The 21,544-nt window shown below is 37.6% G+C and overlaps 1 long non-coding RNA gene across 1 annotated transcript in view; it reads left to right on the top strand.

Annotated features, from left to right (window-relative positions):
* Positions 1-854: 854 nt before the first annotated feature.
* Positions 855-21,544, top strand: part of LOC137205037 (uncharacterized) — an 80,076-nt gene continuing 59,386 nt past the window's right edge. The window contains exons 1-2 of the long non-coding RNA XR_010933968.1: positions 855-990; positions 1,356-1,506. This is a non-coding gene — a long non-coding RNA (uncharacterized lncRNA). The remainder of the gene's footprint in view (positions 991-1,355; positions 1,507-21,544) is intronic.

Below are 21,544 nucleotides of genomic sequence, written 5' to 3'. Positions count from 1 at the left end.
CCCACTTCCAGAGACCATGGCAATTCTTCCCTTCCTACATCTTAGAGTCAGATCTACTTGAGGCTCCAGGAAGACCAGAACAAATTTCTTTCCCTAATCTAAAATCCACTGCCATGGGTGCCAGAATTAACTTCTTCCCATTTATCTTAAAGGAAAGTCCACCCTCATCTATACAAGAGTATGTTGCATCTTAACACCAAGTAACACCAAATTTATGCAATAGTCAAATTCACTGTCTATTGTCTGGCTTTTTTGTCTTGAATGACATCATGTATGTGACAGAAACAGCCTGGCCAGATGGGCCTGCACCCATGTCTATTTCTCATTAGGGAGTCAGTGTTGAGTCTCACTTAAGGCTCCTGGTTTTTGTGACACACAATCCTTGCATGCAGGACAACAAACAACTCAGCAGGATCTAAAGTTCTAAGGCCAGCAGTACACTGGGACCCCGTTTGAGTCTCATATCAGTCATTGTATTCATTCACTCAATGACTGACTCATTAAACAAACATCTATTTCAATATTTTTTATCCTTATATAAATTCACAGATTCATAGACTCTTAAGAGTTGGAAGGTACCTCAGAAGTCTTAACTCCCATTAAACACTGGTATCCCTTTATCCCCATAATGGACAGATTTTTTTCCTTCATTTGAACACATAAAAAAATGGAAAACTCACTGTTTTTCAGGCAGTTCATTTCACTGTTGGGCAGCCTTGATGGCTCTCAGCAATTCTCCATTATACCTGAAAACCTGCCCTTTCAGTCTTCTATACATTGGCTTACTTGGTGCTATCTCTTTACATATGGGAAGAGAAAAATAATGTGCCTTCCCCCTCCCCTTCTTTTTTCCAGGCTAAAAACCTTACTTTATGGCAAGAGAAGAATCCGTTATTTCAGGCAGGGGGAGCAACACGACAAACGTGCAGAGCAAGCACCTTGTGAAATGAGCTCACAGCACTGGCTACAGCATGAAGTTCGTGAGGAGTGGTAAGAGAAAATAGAAAAGTTGGAAATGAAGACTGGGGTCTGATTGTGGGTAGTTGTGGGCAAGAGGTTCTTTGCTGTATTTATTAGGCAGGGTCGTGATATGATCAGAGAGCTGCTTCTGCAAGAGTGATCAGGACATGACTAGATCATAAGTCCCAATTATATATGAATTTTTTGGTCAGTTCGTCCACATGTTAGCTTTTTCACATTCCAGTTCTTGTGTAATCCCCTTTCGTTGAGTGTAGGCCAAACCTTGTAGCTAGATTCTAACCACCAGAAGACAATATAAGTGCTGGGCTGTCACTTTGGTTACACAAGATTGTGACTTCCATCTTAATAGCAGACTCTCTCTATTGCCTTCTCAGCTGGCATGGTTTCATGAAGCAAGTTGACACCTTGGAAATGTCCACACTCAAGGAACTGAGAGTTCCCTCTGGCCAACTACCAGTGAGAAACTGAGGCTCTCAGTCCAACAGCTTGCAAAGAACAGAGTCTTGCCACCTACCACCTGAACATGTAAGTGGATATTTCCCTAGTTAAGCCTTGAGGTGACTACATTTCGATGCAGATCAAAACAATTTAGAAAACCTGGAAAAGTTATAAAATGATTTACTTAAAGGCGTCAGAGAACTTCAGCAGCTACAAAGACTAAAAAGAATAAGATTCCAACAAGGGGATACATTTATGGAGGAGAGCTAAGGACCTGAGCATCCTTGCAGGCATTTGTTGGTTGTAGATTTGAGACAAAAGCAGAGATCCCTAAGTAAGCCTGCATATAGTGTTGCTACTAGGGGGACAGAGTGGCCAGCAGAGATTTTGGGGGTCACACAGGACTGGGTTAACAGAATGGGAGGTTTCAGGGAGCTCAGATATGGCTGCTCTCCCCCTCAGTGTATGTCCTGAGTTCTGAAACTGCACAGAGCTGGAGGGACAGAACTAAGACCAAAGATAAAATGCCTAATAAATCAAGGGACTATATTGGCTTTGAATTGGAAGACTAGTTATTGTAACTACATCAATTTTTCCTGAGCTTATCTAAGGATTCAGTGCAATTCCGACCAGAATCCTTAAGGGTATTTTTTAGGAGAAATTGATAAACTGGTTAAAAAATAAAATCTGAAACAGAAGTATAAAATTGGAGAATGTACACTAACAGATACCAAAACTCAAGAACTATTATAAAGCTATAGTAATTAAGACAGTGTGTATTGGTATAGGCTAATGAAATGAAATCGAGAGTCCAGAAACATGCCACCTGTATATGGTCACCTGATTTATGACATAGATGACACTATAATGCCAGGGGGCAAAGATGATCTTTTCAATAAATTATCTTGTGTCAACTGTATATCCATAGGGGAAAAAAATGAAATCTGGCACTTACCTCACACTTATATAAAAGCCAATTCCTGGTGGATTATAGTTATAAATATGAAAAGTATGGCAATAAAGTTTTAAAAGATAATATAGAGGGAAATCATCTTGACCTTGGGAAAGTGAAAGACTTCTTGTAATAGTTATAAAAGTGATAACCATAAAAAATAGACTCAGATTAAAATAAAAACTACTGCTTATCAGAAGGCACCGTTTGAAGAATAAAAATGCAAGCTCCCCTGACCCCCACAAATGGGTGGTATGATTTTAAACACATATAGCTAAGAAAGGGTTTGTATCCATACATTATAAAGGACTACTACATGTTGATAAGGAAAGGACAAATCCATAGATTTAGTGGCAGGACTCGGCCGTGAAGTCAAATAAGATTCAACCACATTAGCCATCAGTAAGTTAACCCCACTCTGAGATACCGCTCTTCCCGTGGAGGAAGGGCTAAAGTTTAAGATAGAAAAATTGGGTGAGGATGTGGGACAGTGGGAACTCTAATACCCTGCTGTTGGGTGTGTAAATTGGTGCAACCACTTCAGAAAACATTTTGTCATGATACACCAACATTGGAAATATGAGAACTTTTTGATACAGAAATTCTAGTTGAAGGTTTGTACTAATTAGAAATACATAAATCTGAGTACGAAAAGAATTTTAACAGTAGTAACCATAAGAGCCCCAACTGAAACTATAGATTAATGAAAATGAATCTCCTGAATAGAACGTGGAGCAAAGGATGCCAGGCACAAAAGAATGTCATCTGTATTGTTGGATTCATAAGAGTTCAAAAGCAGAGAAATCAAAACTGTTGTGTTAAAAGTAGGAATATGGATCAACAAAAAGAAAATCCACAGAATGGGAGAAAACATTTGCAAATGAAGTGGCCAACAAGGGATTCATCTCCGAAATATACAAACAGCTCAATATCAAAAAGAACAAAAAACCCCAACAAAAAAATTGGCAGAAGATCTAAATAGACATTTCTCCAAAGAAGACATACAGATTGACAAGAGGCATGTGAAAAGATGCTCAACATCACTAATTATTAGAGAAATGCAAATCAAAACTACAGTGAGGTATTACCTCATGCTGGTCAGAATGGCCATCATCAAAAAATCTACAAACAGCTGTGACAAAGCGAGAGAGAGGCATGGACATATATACACTACGAAACATAAGGTAGATAGCTAGTGGGAAGCAGCCGCATAGCACAGGGATCAGCTCGGTGCTTTGTGACCGCCTGGAGGGGTGGGATAGGGAGGGTGAGAGGGAGGGAGACGCAAGAGGGAAGAGATATGGGAACATATGTATATGTATAAGTGATTCACTTTGTTATAAAGCAGAAACTAACACACCATTGTAAAGCAATTATACTCCACTAAAGATATAAAAATAAATAAATACTTAAAAAAATCTACAAACAATAAATGCTGGAGAGGGTGTGGAGAAAAGGGAACACTTGCACTGTTGGTGGGAATGTAAATTGGTACAGCTGCCCTGGAGAACAGTATGGAGATTCCTTAAGAAACTAAAAGTAGAGCTACCCTATGATCCAGCAGTCCCACTCCTGGGTATATATCTGGAGAAAACCATAACTTGAAAGGATACATGCACCCCAGTGTTCATTGCAGCACTACTTACAGTAGCCAGGACATGGAAGCAACCTAAATGTGCGTCCATGGAGGAATGGATGTTACTCAGCCGTAAAAAAGAACGAAATAATGCCATTTGCGACAACATGGATGGACCTAGAGATTATCATACTAAATGAAGTTAAGTCAGAGAAAGACAAATATCATATGATGTCACTTGTGGAATCTAAAAAATAATGGTACAAATGAATCTACTTACAAAACAGAAATTGAGTCACAGATGTAGAAAACAAACATGGTTACCAAGGAGAAAAGGGTGGGGGAGGGATAAATTGAGAGATTGGTAGTAACATACACACACTACTACATATAAAATAGATAACTAATAAGAACCTGCTGTATAGCGCAGGGAACTCTATTCAATATTCTGTAATGGCCTATATGGGAACAGAATCTAAAAAAAGTGGATATATGTATATGTATAACTGACTAACTTTGCCATACAGCAGAAACTAACAACACTGTAAATCAACTACACTCCAACTAAAAAATTAATTTAAAAAAGTAGGAATATGGGTTACTTTGGGGGAAGGGATAGGGGAGAAGGGAAATGATTAGGAGGGCACAGAAAAAGGGCTTTTGAGTGATGGTGTTTCTACTGCTACGAAACAGCAGTTTAAAATAATATATCAGTTTCTATGGATCAGGAATCAGGGCACAATTCAGCTGGGTGCCTCTGCCTCAGTGTCTTTCGTGAGGATGAAATTAAAGCGTCATTCAGGACAGTCCTTTCAAGCCTCAACTGGGGCTAAAGTATCTTATACCAACTCACTAATGTGGTTTTGGCAGACCCCTGAAATCTGCTTCCAAGCTCACTCGAGCAGGTCTCTCCCCAGGGCTGTCTCATGACTTTGCAGCTGACTTGCATCAGCCTGAGTGATTTAAGAGAGAACAAGAGAAGGAATGCCAAGAGGGAAGCCATGTCCTTTGTATTATCTAGACTCAGAAGTGACATTCCATCACCTCTGCCTCATTCTTTTTGTTGGAAGCAAGTCTAGCTCAAATCATACAAGGGCATGAATAAACGGGAAGCAGGTGTCATTGAGGTCTATAGAGCTTGCCTGCCAGAGATGGCAATGGTCAATTTCTTGACCTTGGTGGAGATTATGTAATTGTTTAAGGTTATTCATTGGACTGTACATGTACTATGCATTTTTCTATAATGTCATCTTTTACAATAAAAATATTTTTAATTAAAAAAATACAGTCATAGAAATTTCTTCAAGCTTCATGTCCCTGATTCCTTGAATGGAATCAAGATGCTATACAACTCCAAAGAATCTCTTACCCACTCATTTAGATATATGGACTGTTTTAAGAATATTTAGGAACTTTAACTAAGGATCCCACTTACAAACAGGTAAGTCCAGCAGTGTTCAAAATAAAAATTGATAAATTAAATTGAACTGCTCTTTTATCAATACATGGAAGCAATTGTTCTTGAGACCCTATTCAAACAAACATTTCTTTCTTAGCATGTTTTTTTTTTGTTTTTTTGCGGTACGCAGGTCTCTCACTGTTGTGGCCTCTCCCGTTGCGGAGCACAGGCTCCGGACGCGCAGGCCTCAGTGGCCGTGGCTCACGGGCCCAGCCGCTCCGCGGCATGTGGGATCCTCCCGGACCGGGGCACGAGCCCATGTCCCCTGCATCGGCAGGCAGACTCTCAACCACTGCGCCACCAGGGAAGCCCTCTCAGCATGTTTTTTAGCTGCTTGAGGACAAATTCTACTTAAGAGAAAGTCTCAAATATGCCACAAATGCCACTCAATATGAACTTAACTTTTCTAATCATAATACCTTAATTACAATTTTCTAAATTTCTTTAAAATAAAGAATTCTTTCTATTTCATAGAAATGCCAATACTGATTGAATGGGAAAATCAACTAATCATATATTTTGCCATATATAAACATTTTCATTAGTACCTAAACATGAATATTATGCTTTAATGGAAATGTAAACAGTGTGCATGGCATTAATAGAAAACTCAATCATTAAATTTGTACTAGTAGTCCAATAACAATACACATATATAAATAAATTCGCTCATGAATAAAAGAGGAGCAGCTTACACTTTAAACGTACTGCTCACTCATTCCTTGACAAACTTGACAAATGGCACAGCCCAGCCAATCAACCTGCCCTTCTTGATGGAAAAGAACACAGAAGTGAACATAGATATGAAACACTTCTGTCACTTTCCCTCAAGTGGAGAAATCCAGAGGGAACTTGAGAACAGGTTAAGACGTACCAAAGAAAAACACAATGTTTCCTTTTAGTGTAATCCTTTACTATAAGTAAAAATCATTAACTACCAAGATTTGTAATGACATATACAAATAAAGTACATCAAACTTGACTTTTTAAAAGTATATATTAAATCATGAAGTCTAAATCCTTAGATTTTTAAGAAGAATTTCACAGTAATAACATTAATAAATGTGTCAGTTATTTAGCTATTCTTTCTCTTGACTCCAAACCCATCCTTCTAAACCATGATGCTGGGGTGGAGACCTTGTAGACCACACTGCCAGCTGCTACCTGATAGTTTCCACCAACAGGGTCCCAAGAAAGGGCCTGGAAGGCTGGAGAGGAAGAAAGGGCTTATTCTGTCCTCTGTGCTTGCTGGTCCTGACAGATGGCTCAACAACAACCCTTCACCCTGGCAGTGGCAGTTGATCCCAGTGCCTGTTTTTGTGCCCACTGCCAGACCCCGCGGAAGTGCAAGGGACATGGCTCCCAGGGCCCTCCACCCACTGCTTATTGTTCCCCAGCCCCAGAGGTGGTGGTGACTTCCAGCAGATACTGTCTCTGTGTTACCTCAGTATTTCCTTTTTATACTTCCAGTTCTCTAACATATGTTTAAGCAATTTCATATACTGACTTCTCTGTGTTCAGATAACAAATATGGTTTCTGTTTTCCTGACTGGACCTCCACTGATACAGCAGTCTACACAAGAATTCATCGTTATATAATTATTACACAATTGCATTATGGCCATATGTGATCCTATACCATGATTTACTGAAGAGGAAACTGTTTTTCCTCTGCCAGTTTAAATGAAAATAATTCCACTGGTTTAAGAAGAAAAATACTGATTACCATTTAGATTTTTGGAAGTCTACGTACAATTTCTGGACTCTAGACCCATGTAAGTGCTCCATAAAATTACAAGAAGTCATGCTTGCTAGATAGTAAGAATAAACTTCAGCTAAGATTATTAATATGCATCCTTCTAAGAAGTCCTATTGCCATACCATGCATGAAAAAACTTCAGCTAAGATTATTAATATGCATCCTTCTAAGAAGTCCTATTGCCATACCATGCATGAAAAAACATAAATCATCTGTATTTGTAATACAAATTGAGAGCTTTTTCTATCCTTAACAATGATAGAAAAAATAAAGGTATACTAATTTATTTTTGGTATTCATCAAAACAAAATTATTCAAATACTACAAAAATACTTGGCAACTGACCAACCTAAATACTATGTTTAATTGGAAATTATTTTTGAAAAATACCAATAAAAAGTTTGTTTCCATTGCATTCATATGCATTTTTTCAAAATAGTTTTAAATTGTTGTAACAAACCATTATATACATATTTCTGATGAGAAGGTGAATGCCTGTGAAAAATGTTTGTCATAGAGTTCCAGAGACAGTACACACTTCAATTTTTTAATAGAAATTACTTTCTACCTATGATTCATAACTTCATATTTATGGCTTTTTGGTGGTTTCTCTTTTTTTTGAGGTAGAACACAATAGTAATTTCGAAAATAAAGAATTGAAAAGCATATGTGAAGGAATTGGGACATAGGGCCCTAAATTTTAATAGATTATTAGTCAATTTGCATTAGGATACTTGGAAGCATTCTTTTTTCCAATAATATTAAGCTAATTAATACTTATCAAATGCAAAATTGGCCATTTTAATGTGACAGATATGACATGTAGTAGGATATGAGATCATATTGAATCACTTAGTAAATTGAGAAAAAATGATAAAATATTTATGGAGCATATGGATTTAACTTTTTCTGTTGGACTTTTCCTGTTATTGGAAAGAGCCCTCTTGAGTGAAAACTTGTGCTTCGATTACTGACTCTACTTCCGCCGCTCTCCAAATTGTTCAGTAACTTATAATTGCCAAAATCATTCACTCTTTCTGGTCCTCATCTTAGAGAAGCATAGGTAATGATTTCAAGCCCATGAAGTCACTGTTCTTGCTATCTATTGGGTCATGCAACAATTTAAGTATCTAGGTGGGCACCATGAGACCCTTGTCAGAATATAAAATTCCATGGCTGGAGTAAAGAACATGCAATGCTTGGCACATGGAGTCGCTATTGATACTGACCCTAAAGAATTCTTGCATTAAATATCTGGAAAAGGTGTAAGACTGCATAGCTATCTTAATTGGGGAAAACCACCAGATAGCCTGTGATACCAAGAAGTGGCACCCGCCCCCCCCCACAAGATGTATCCCATAATATGCTAAAAATCACTCAGGGACATTTTGAGTGGGCATTTTAAAGACTGACATTGGGGCTCTATCAGCAAACCAATATTACCATGTCTTTCAAAAGGGAACATGATGGCTGAAGCGGTGGTATAACTATGACTGTAGCAAAATATTATTCCTTTAGTTCAGGCAACGTGCAAGTAGGAATTTACTACTATTACCCTCTGGAAGTCTAACCACCAACTGTCTTGGTTTCTAAAAACAACCAACTGATTTTGATCCAGGGCCACCAAGAGAAGTAATAGGAAAAAAGAATCTGTGGAAGGTACACTGTGATTCATTGTGTCTTAGACTAACAAAGGCAATATTTATATGTGCAATGGTGGAGATTTTGCCCAGGGTAAAGGACTGTTCCCATCACCTCATGATATAAGAATGCACAGTAGTGATTCACAGTAAGGAAAGGAAGGGGTTATCCTACACTTGTGTTTACATGCTGTGCTTCTGCATATACCCAACCCATGGGTACACCTGTCAGGAAGACTCCTTGAATTAATTCTTCCCTTCCATGAAATACACACAAGAATTAATGGTTTTACTACAAACATTAATGCATGTTCAAAGGCTTGTGGGCTTCCAAGGCACTTAGGACAGTGTAAAGACCTTGAGGCTACAGGTTCAAGTCCACACTGAATTTATCAGGCTCTTCATATTTCTATGGAAAGAGATTTTTATTGTCATTGTTATTTCTACCTTGTGGTAAGAAACTATCTTTTCAGTCTCAGAAGTGTGAACTACATCACACATTATTGTAGATTTTTTTGTTTTGTTTTTGCAAATGAGCAGGTGCCTATGTGGTTAAATCAAACTGAGCTTGCATTTGCGGTAATGATAGGTCTACAAAGATACTGCAAATTAATAGGAAACTGAACATTCACTCACCATGACAGTCTGTGAGTGGTAGAGTTCCTGATTTAGACCTGGAAAGATAATCAGCAATGAATGTGCTGCTCTCTTCCCTCCCTTATAAAACTTTGAAGGCAAAGGTTGAAAATTACTGACTTATTGCCTGTGAATTCATTTGAGGTGGCATATATTGAAATTGAAAGCACTATTACATGGGTAGCCCATTGTACATGGTGATAAGGAAGCTATTACTTAACTTCGCTGAACATCTGTCAAGGATTGCTCTTGAAATGAGTCCTGTGCACACTTAGCTCTGCCACAAGGAAAATAAGCTCAGTCTTTATAACACATATTAAGTCAGGATCCAGAAATGTGCATGTCCTCCTCTCTATGTCCCTGTGAAAGGGACTTCAGGGCCCTGTGAAAATTAAGCACTGGGAATTATAGGTTATAAAATAGGGCTAGTTAATTCTTTTTTTGTTTTTGATAAATTGTTGCTATAATTACTCAGAGTTGATAGTTGTGATCAGCCAGAATAAGCAATTCTGTGGTGGCAAATGACCTCAAAAACCTCAGTGGCTTTAAAAAAGTAGTAGTTTAGGGCTTCCCTGGCGGCGCAGTGGTTGAGAGTCCGCCTGCCGATGCAGGGGAAACGGGTTCGTGCCCCAGTCCGGGAAGATCCCACATGCCGCAGAGCGGCTGGGCCCGTGAGCCATGGCTGCTGAGCCTGTGCGTCCGGAGCCTGTGCTCCGTAATGGGAGAGGCCAAAACAGTGAGAGGCCCGCGTACCGAAAAAAAAAAGTAGTTTAATTTTTGCACATGTTATTTGTCCATCATTGGTCAGCTGTATACTCATCTCTCTGACCCCTTCTCTTTTTTCGCCTTGGAACCCAGTGTGACAGAGCACCTCCTTTTAAGGATATTTCCATGCTAATGACAAGGTAAAGAAGCAAGGTAGCAGATAACGTAATAGTTTTCCAACCTGCTCAGAAGTATGTCCCTTTTATTCCTTTGGCCAAAATACTAGTGGGGACTCTGTTCATGGGTCCTTTATACAAGTATGGAATAGTCAAGGACTAAAGCTGACTGACCTCCATTGAATGAGTCATCTTATCCTGCTCATTATTTAGTGTCTCTTCTATGCTAGATACTCTTTACTTAGCACTGATATAAGATATAAAAATTTGTGCCTTTATGTCCACTCCCACACAAACTGGATGAGGGGTGGGATTTTCAACTGCATTAGTGGACCTCAACTTTCAGTTCACTCTCATTTGGTATTTGTAATTATACAGGTCAATGACACCCGTGTTGGATATCCATGCATTTCACTCCTAGGAGAAATCCATGCATTTCACACCACAGTCTATCAGCCGTCGGCACAGATCCCTGCAGGTCAGGACTTGTGGTTACCATTTTGGATAAATTACCTGTTACGGTAATAGTGAACACCTTGCCTCTGACAGTTCATTGCTGTCGTCTGACTTGTCCTGTTCAGAATCTCATTCTTTTGCTTCTAAAGAACCCGGAAGGCTTCCCTACCATTAACTCCGATCCACAAAGGAAAGTTACAACTAAGCTCCCTGGAAATGGCAGTGCCCTCACCACTGGATAATCCCCTAGTGCTTTAGTGAAGGAAGTGTCCTCTAGGTCCTCCTAGGGAGCATAGGCAGCTTATGATAACACATAATAAATTCATTGATAACACATAATACATATAATAAATTCATTGATAACACATAATAAATTCATTCTAGCATGACAACCTCTCTGAACCTCTTACATCCTTCCTCAATACTATGCCAAGGCAATTTTCACAACTACTCCCATTTTTACTGTAGGCCATCATGTTTTCCAAGCTTCAAGGAGCCATTCCAGCAGTGTATCCAAATTCACTCCTGGTATCTTTTTCCTTGTTAACTCTTTTTAGGAGAGCGCCTCTAATAAATTCCAAAGAATCTCAGGCTTCTTTTTAGTTTGCTTGTTTTGTTTTTAGAATTCTTAGACATATTCTGAAATGCTTAATTGTTCTTTACATTGATGCTTTAGTCAAAATGAAGGATGTTAGTCCTGACCATTAAAAGTTATATTGGAAAAATACAGTGTGAAGTCTGATCAATGCAAACCAAACCCTCTACTAGAATGTAAGCATGTTGTTGTTGTTTTTTTCCCCAAAGTGGATGCTGTCTGGCTTCTAGTCCGGTGGCATCCTTTGGGTGCCAATTTAGCTTACTGACCACATGGTACATGGTATCAGCCTTTGATCCTTTTGGGGCATAGGTCCAAAGTGTGTTCTTAGCTATATCCATGAGAAAGGAGATCAGAGGCAACAGAACAGGTCTTCCAAGACAGTGTCAAAAGGGTTGGCCTACATGGCAGATCTTAAGTACTTTGCAAATAATACGATTGTTCACTCTGTTTAGGCATCACCATGACCAAAGAGACCCCTGTGGATATGATGGAGGTGTGACTCTGGTGGGTTTCCTTAGACATCAAAAGTTATTCTTGTGAGAAAAAATGTAGTTTAGTAATCTACAATTCCCAATACATCTTATGGATTCTATTATCTGTTGGGTCTTGACATATCTCTGCTGGAGCCACAATGCTAATTTTACTAGAGAACAGAAGACTCTAAATCTGCCCCTGATAAGTCAAGCATCATGTTGAGGCTTAAACCATGTCTGTAATAAAGATACCCTTGAACTGAGGCATTGGTGCATCCACATAGGAATTTACAACTATTTTATTTCATCTCAGGAAGAAAGGGCCCCCACCTCCCCACCCTACCAAACATGTTACCATGACAGGTTCAAAAGTTATTTCGTTTATGTGTTGGTTTGTTTTTAATAATGCACAATTTATATACATTATTCTAGCCACCTTTGTAGCAGTAGCTGAGAACATGCTTTGTTTCTGACAGCCCTTATAGAAGTTAAGGGCACAACGGCAAGATATATGTAGTGTTGTTGCTCAAGGCTTCCATACCTTGAAGGGTTCTCACTTTGATCTCCCAAAATTCTAACACAGTTTACCATAATGATCATGGTTTTTGAATCAAAGTTGATTTTTTCTAAACTCTCCCACTAACTAGGTGAATGATCTCCATTAAGTTATTATCTCAGCTTGTTATTTTATCAGTAAAATGTACATCTTCATAGTACTGACCCCACAGAACAAGTGGTCAACAAATTACTATTATCATTATCATCAACAACATATGTTAATAAGGCTTACTGATCTTTTCTGGGCATGTTTATTTCTTACATATCTATTTTTATTTACTTGGGAGTGTTGAGCTAATGTCCACAGTAACATAAGAAACTTTGGTCTTTGTGGGGGGCTCTATTTTATTTTAAAAAGGCGGATTCAGAAGATAGGATAAAATTAGGAAGACTCATGTGATTGGATAATGAAAGTAGATTGTGATTGATTTGAGTAGAATGATATTAAGAAATAATAACTATCATAAAGGAATCTGGCTTGCACTCTCACCACTCTTATTCAACATAGTTTTGGAAGTTTTAGCCACAGCAATCAGAGAAGAAAAGGAAATAAAAGGAATCCAAATCGGAAAAGAAGAAGTAAAGCTGTCACTGTTTGCAGATGATATGACACTATACATAGATAATCCTAAAGATGCTACCAGAAAACTACTAGTGCTAATCAATGAATTTGGTAAAATAGCAGGATACAAAATTAATGCACAGAAATCTCTGGTATTCCTATACACTAATGATGAAAGATCTGAAAGGGAAATCAAGAAAACACTCCCATTTACCATTGCAACAAAAAGAATAAAATATCTAGGAATAAACCTACCTAAGGAGACAAAAGACCTGTATGCAGAAAATTATAAGACACTGATGAAAGAAATTAAAGATGATACAAATAGATGGAGAGATATACCATGTTCTTGGATTCGAAGAATCAACATTGTGAAAATGACTCTACCACCCAAAGCAATCTACAGATTCAATGCAATCCCTATCAAACTACCACTGGCATTTTTCACAGAACTAGAACAAAAAAATTTCACAATTTGTATGGAAACACAAAAGACCCCGAATGGCCAAAGCAATCTTGAGAACGAAAAACGGAGCTGAAGGAATCAGGCTTCCTGACTTCAGACTATACTACAAAGCTACAGTAATCAAGACAGTATGGTACTGGCACAAAAAGAGAAAGATAGATCAATGGAACAGGATAGAAAGCCCAGAAATAAACCCACACACATATGGTCACCTTATGTTTGGTAAAGGAGGCAGGAATGTACAGTGGAGAAAGGAAAGCCTCTTCAATAAGTGATGCTGGGAAAACTAGACAGGTACATGTAAAAGTATGAGATTAGATCACTCCCTAACACCATACACAAAAATATGCTAAAAAAGGATTAAAGACCTAAATGTAAGGCCAGAAACGATCAAACTCTTAGAGGAAAACATAGGCAGAACACTCTATGACATAAACCACAGCAAGATTCTTTTTGACCCACCTCCTAGAGAAATGGAAATAAAAACAAAAATAAACAAATGGGGCCTAATGAAACTTCAAAGCTTTTGTACAGCAAAGGAAACCATAAACAAGACAAAAAGACAACCCTCAGAATGGGAGAAAATATTTGCAAATGAAGCAACTGACAAAGGATTAATCTCCAAAATTTATAAGCAGCTCATGCAGCTCAATAACAAAAAAACAACCCAATCCAAAAATGGGTAGAAGACCTAAATAGACATTTCTCCAAAGAAGATATACAGATTGCCAACAAACACGTGAAAGGATGCTCAACATCATTAATCATTAGAGAAATGCAAATCAAAACTACAATGAGATATCATCTCACATCAGTCAGAATGGCCATCATCAAAAAATCTAGAAACAATAAGTGCTGGAGAGGGTGTGGAGAAAAGGGAACACTCTTGCACTGCTGGTGGGAATGTGAATTGGTACAGCCACTATGGAGAACAGTATGGAGGTTCCTTAAAAAACTACAAATAGAACTACCATATGACCCAGCAATCCCCCTACTGGGCATATACCTGAGTAAACCATAATTCAAAAAGAGTCATGTACCAAAATGTTCACTGCAACTCTATTTACAATAGCCCGGAGATGGAAACAACCTAAGTGTCCATCATCGGATGAATGGATAAAGAAGATGTGGCACATATATACAGTGGAATATTACTCAGCCATAAAAAGAAACGAAATTGAGCTATTTGTAATGAGGTGGATGGGCCTAGAGTCTGTCATACAGAGTGAAGTAAGTCAGAAAGAGAGAGACAAATACCATATGCTAACACATATATATGGAGTTTAAGGAAAAAAAATGTCATGAAGAACCTAGGGGTAAGACAGGAATAAAGACACAGACGTACTAGAGAATGGACTTGAGGATATGGGGAGGGGGAAGGGTAAGCTGTGACAAAGTGAGAGAGTGGCATGGACACATATACACTACCAAACGTAAAACAGATAGCTAGTGGGAAGCAGCCGCATAGCACAGGGAGATCAGCTCGGTGCTTTGTGACCACCTAGAGGGGTGGGATAGGGAGGGTGGGAGGGTGGGAGATGCAAGAAGGAAGAGATATGGGAACATGTGTATATGTATAACTGATTCACTTTGTTATAAAGTAGAAACTAACACACAACTGTAAAGCAATTATACTCCAATAAAGATGTAAAAAAAAAAGGAATCTGGCTTGGGTGGAAAATTATATAAGAATGAGAGAGGACAAATGTGTGTTGTGACATCTACTATCAGTAAGATGTCTTAATAAAGAGTGATAAGAAAAAGGGGAAAAAACAGTCATTAGGCTATGATTGGATGATATCTTAAGGAAAATCAAGGGCCAAGATATTTGTTCTCGTGTAACCCAGAACGTATGTGATTGCCTGAATTATGAGTATATAACAATCACTCCACTCATTTGACAGTTTCTGTTATGAAAAGAAAGGTCATAGGGAGTAAAGAAATCTAAATTGGACATGTATTCATATGAACTGTAGTTAGTTGAGTAACTCTTACAGTTACATTTAATTCTAAGCTATACTTTTTAGTAGAAACACTTTTTAGTATACCTTGGTCTCTTGTATAATTAATTAATTATATATTATCTCTTGTATTTTCATGTTCCTGATATTTTGGAACTTCCAAACCATGTATACCCACCTTCTTACCAGCTCTATACCAGTCATTTTACTGAAATTTGATGCACTAGGGATTCTGCAGTAAGGAATTCTCTCATGCACACTTATGGCTGCTGCTTCAGAGAAATTTCTGAAGGGGTACATCTCTAATAAGTGGTCTTTTACAATTTCACTTTGATTTTATTGAATAAGAGGTATGGGAAATAAATTTTTTTTTTAATATTTAGGTACAACTTCACCTGAATCATTCTTAGATAAATTGCTAGCAAAATGCAAGGGCGGAGAGCACAACTAGGCATGCAGTCATCAGAGATGAGATACATTTTCAACAAGAATAATCACTTAGAACATGATGCAGAACAGATGGATGAAAACAGTCCATGACTGCAGCTTCAAACTAAAAACAAGCTTCACAGGTATGTCATGCAGCAAAACTATGAAAGTGCTTTGACAGCCTCCTCCACATGGTGCATTATTACTGATTTGTAATGGATTGCACATGATAATGACAACTACCATATATATGAGCTGACCAAATCTCAGCTCTTGTCTAAAAGACAATTAATACATGGTTTTGACAACATTTAACTTTACATGCCCAAACTAGACAATAGAAGATGTTTCTTCCTGATGTTTGCTAATAATTATCTGTCAAAATAGTAAGAGTGTTCTGTTGATTTCCTCTCCAAAATACATTCTGTGATCTATAATAATGAATTTGTTTATGAAGTATATAATAAGTCAATGATCAAATTTTTGTGTTCTTTATAGGCAAGTAATATTAGAAGTTCTGAAGTATACAAAGATATAGCTGATAAAATCTAGTTGGTCCATTTACTTAAAATCCATTAACTTCCATTTTCTCCTGTGTGAAATGGGAAAGATAATAGTACCCATCCAGTAGGATATCAAAGTATCAAGAGTCTCATATAAAAATCTCTGGAATCTGCGCCAAATTCCTGGGGCAAATGTTGTATGCCTGGGCTGGTGGGTGGTGTTTGTTTAGAAGCCAAGAGCACAGGGCCAAGTGTTATACATAGGAAAGATTTTGTGTGCATACCCTTATACTTTCCCATATAACATGAGTGCATCTTTGCCACTTAGATTTCTATGAAAGTTTAGAAAAAAACAAAGGTGGAGAAATATAATCTACCATAATTATAATTATTTTAAAGCAAAATTACTCAGATGTTATAGCAAAATTATTAAGATAGTGTAATATTGGTGCTAGAGTGGAGAAAATAATCAATGGAGCAATAAAGATTCCAGGTGCAACTCACACATGTATTGGAACCAAGTGTTTCAAATGCAGCTTGGAGTGAAAATTTCTTTATGTGCTTATATGTTGAAATTTTATTATTCCTCTCAATTCATATAGTTTTTTATTATTACAAAGGCAAAATGCTCTATTAATTAGTGAAAATTGCTTGTACACACAGAAGTAATTACTGAAAGCTTTCAGATATTTACAAGAACAGGAAAATAGATTAATGGTTAAAAAATGAATGTTAAAAGAGGGCCTTAGCTAGATAACTAGAGAGAAATAATCTCCTTTTAGCAAAAAGAAAAAAAAGAAATCTAAAACAAATTTAAATGACACAAAGCAGAATAAGAGATTATATTAAATTATAATTCTTATCTTTGTGGAATTGTTTATTTTACTAGTATTCATAATACTCAATAAAATATCATTTAATAGCTATATTTAATTTGTAGTTATTCATCAATGGTACAAGTTTTTCAAGAAAAAGCCCTATTTAAAAATTCCTCATCTTGTGAGGCTCAATTAAAAGCAAAACCTTCCAATTCAAATTTTATGAGGAAGACAATTTTTAAAAATCATGGACAATAATATTTATGACAAATCATCTTTGATGCTCACACAATCAGGTTTATAAAGAATATGAGGAAAATAAAAAGAGTAAAATGAGGTAACCTAAACATATTTTGCTGTCACTAATCGGACTTTAAAACAACAGATTTTAAAACAATAAAGCTTTAAGATAACAACTTGTTAAAGTTTCCACCCTCTACTATTCTGACTTCACTTCACTGGGACTTCCAATCTGTTGATTCTATAAACATTTCTTTGTCTCTAATTCCATGTGTATCCTGACCTATCTTCTTACTCAACTGAAATTATAATTCCATGGTCAATCAGTATAACCACTCCTATATTTACATACTAGACTCCCTTGCCCCTCTATTTGCTTGGTGAAACTACATAGTTGACTGGATGTAGAGAGCTACTATATTCCTGAGCCAGCTGAATATGATTAGATAAAAGCATACAAGTTCATAGATGTGTCCATTTGAAATTTGTGGTCATAAACCTCAAGGGGTCCCTTAATCCTTCCAGACAATCACATTATATGTCCCTGGTTCATTCACTCAGTCACCTTCCTAGGTGAATATTTCACACCTTCTCCTCTCTTCAAACTTGTACACCTCCTATTACATTCTCTTTCTTACCTGATGACTTTTCTTCCTACTTGATTGAGAACATTAAAACAATCAGAAGCAAATTTCTTCAGACTTCCAAACCATGTATACCCACCTTCTAGCATTTATACCCACATACTTTGCCTTCCCGTCTATGATGAAAAATGAGTTATTCCAAAAGCCAACTTCCCTAGCACTTCTTGTCCGGTAATTCTAATTTTTCTCCTCTATCTTATAACTATTTGCTCTCTACTGGATCAGTCCCTTAAGTCTAACAACATATTGCTATTTATTTTTTTTAAATAAAATACTTTACTTAAAACCCAGCTTTAGGATGGACCTTCAAGATGGTGGAGGAGTAAGACGTGGAGATCACCTTCCTCCCAAAAAATACATCAAAAATACATCTACGTGTGGAACAACTCCTACAGAACACCTACTGAGTGGTGGCAGAAGACCTCAGACTTCCCAAAAGGCAAGAAACTCTCCATGTACCTGGCTATGTGGCTAACAGGGTCTTGGTGCTCCAGCGAGCTGTCAGGCCTGAGCTTCTGAGGAGGGATAACCAAGCTCAGAACACTGGACCACCAGAGACCTCCTGGCCCCATGTAATATCAATCAGCAAGAGCTCTCCCAGAGATTTCTGTCTCAATGCTAAGACCTAGCTCCACTCAATGCCCAGCAAGCTCCAGTGCTGGACACCCCATGCCAAACAACTAGTAAGACAGGTACACAAGCACACCCATTAGCAGAGAGGCTGCCTAAAATCATAATAAGTTCACAGAGACCCCAAAACACACCACCAGATGTGGTCCTGCCCACCAGAAAGACAAGATCCAGCCTCTTCCACCAGAACACAAGCACCAGTCCCCTCCACCAGGAAGCCTACACAACCCACTGAACCAACCTTACCCATTGGGAGCAGACACCAAAAACGGGAACTATGAACCTGCAGCCTGTGAAAAGGAGACCCCAAACACACTAAGTTAAGCAAAATGAGAAGACAGAGAAACACACAGCAGATGAAGGAGCAAAGTAAAAACCCATCAGACCAAACAAATGAAGAGGAAATAGGCAGAGGAATAGGCAGAAAAAGAATTCAGAGTAATGAAAGTAAAGATATCCAAAATCTTGGAAACAGAATGGAGAAAATACAAGAAATGCTTAATAAGGATCTAAAAGAACTAAAGAGCAAACAATGTGAACAACACAATAAATGATATTAAAAATTCTCTAGAAGGAACCAATAGCAGAATAATTGAGGCAGAAAAATGGATAAGTGACCTGGAAGATAAAATAGTGGAAATAACTACCACAGAGCAGAAAAAAGAATTGAGGACAGTCTCAGAGACCTCTGGGACAACATTAAATGCACCAACATTCGACTTATAGGAGTCCCAGAAGAAGAGAAAAAGAAAGAGACTGAGAAAATATTTGAGGAGACTATAGTTGAAAACTACCCTAATATGGGAAAGGAAATAGTCATTCAAATCCAGGAAGCATAGAGAGTCCCATAGAGGATAAATCCAAAGAGACACATGCCAAGACACACATTAATCAAAATATCAAAAATTAAATACAAAGAAAAAATGTTGAAGGCAGCAAGGGAAAAGCAACAAATAATATACAAGGGAATCCCCATAAGGTTAACAGTTGACCTTTCAGCAGAAACTCTGCAAGCAAGAAGGGAGTGGCAGGACATATCTAAAGTGATGAAAGGTAAAAACCTAAAACCAAGAGTACTCTACCCAGCAAGGATCTCTTTCAGATTTGACGGACAAAGTAAAACCTTTACAGACAAGCAAAAGCTAAGAGAATTCAGCACCACCAAACCAGCTCTACAACAAAGGCTAAAGGAACTTCTCTAGGCAGGAAACACAAGAGAAGGAAAAGACCTTCAGTAACAAACCCAAAACAATTAAGAAAATGGCAATAGGAGCATACATATCAATATAACTACCTTAAATGTAAATGGATTAAATGCTCCAACCAAAACACATAGGGTGGCTGAATGGATACAAAAAGAAGACCCATATATATGCTGTCTACAGGAGACCCACTTCAGATCTAGGGACACATACAGACCAAGAGTGAGGGAATGGAAAAAGATATTCCATGCAAATGGAAATCAAAAGAAAGCTGGAGTAGCAATTCTCATATCAGAGAAAATAGACTTTAAAATAAAGACTATTACAAGAGACAAAGAAGGACACTACATAATGATCAAGGGATCAATCCAAGAAGAAGATATAACAATTGTAAATATTTATTTACATATGATCATCTCAATAGATGCCGAAAAAGCTTTCAACAAAATTCAACACCCATTTGTGATAAAAACCCTCCAGAAAGTAGGCATAGAGGGAACTTACCTCAGCGTAATAAAGACCATATATGACAACCGCACAGCCAACATCATTCTCAATGGTGAAAAACTGAAACCATTTGCACTAAGATCAGGAACAAGACAAGGTTGCCCACTCTCACCACTCTTATTCAACATAGTTTTGGAAGTTTTAGCCTCAGCAATCAGAGAAGAAAAAGAAATAAAAGGAATACAAATCGGAAAAGAAGAAGTAAAGCTGTCACTGTTTGCAGATGACATGATACTATACGTAGAGAACCATAAAGCTGCTACCAGAAAATTACTAGACCTAATCAATGAATTTGGTAGAGTAGAAAGGATACAAAATAAATGCACAGAAATCTCTTACATTCCTATACACTAATGATGAAAAATCTGAAAGAGAAATTGAGGAAACACTCCCATTTACCACTGCAACAAAAAAGAATAAAATACCTAGGAATTAACCTACCTAAGGAGAAAAAAGACCTGTATGCAGAAAACTATAAGACACTGATTAAAGAAATTAAAGATGATACAAACAAATGCAGAGATATACTATGTTCTTGGATTGGAAGAATCAACATTGTGAAAATGACTATACCACCCAAAGCAATCTACAGATTCAGTGCAACCCCTATCAAACTCCCAATGGAATTTTTCACAGAACTAAAACAAAAAATTTCACGTTGATATGGAAACACAAAAGACCCTGAATAGCGAAAGCAATCTTGAGAATGAAAAACGGAGCTGGAGGAATCAGGCTCCCTGACTTCAGACTATACTACAAAGCTACAGTAATCAAGACAGTATGGTACTGGCACAAAAACAGAAATACAGATCAGTGCAACAGTATAGAAAGCCCAGAGATAAACCCACACACAAACGGTCACATTATCTTTGATAAAGGAGGCAAGAATATACAATGGAGAAAAGACAGCCTCTTCAATAAATGGTGCTGGGAAAACTGGACAGCTACATGTAAAAGGATGAAATTAGAACACTCCGTAACACCATACACAAAAATAAACTCAAAATGGATTAAAGACCTAAATGTAATGCCAGACATTATAAAACTCTTAGAGGAAAACATAGGCAGAACACTCCATGACATAAATCACAGCAAGATCCACCTCCTAGAGAAATGGAAATAAAAACAAAAATCAACAAATGGGACCTAATGAAACTTCAAAGCTTTTGCACAGC

This window comes from Pseudorca crassidens, chromosome 13 (genome assembly GCF_039906515.1).
Source record: "Pseudorca crassidens isolate mPseCra1 chromosome 13, mPseCra1.hap1, whole genome shotgun sequence".
Taxonomy (NCBI): Eukaryota; Metazoa; Chordata; class Mammalia; order Artiodactyla; family Delphinidae; genus Pseudorca; species Pseudorca crassidens.
This window is presented reverse-complemented; position numbering and strand designations above follow the sequence as displayed.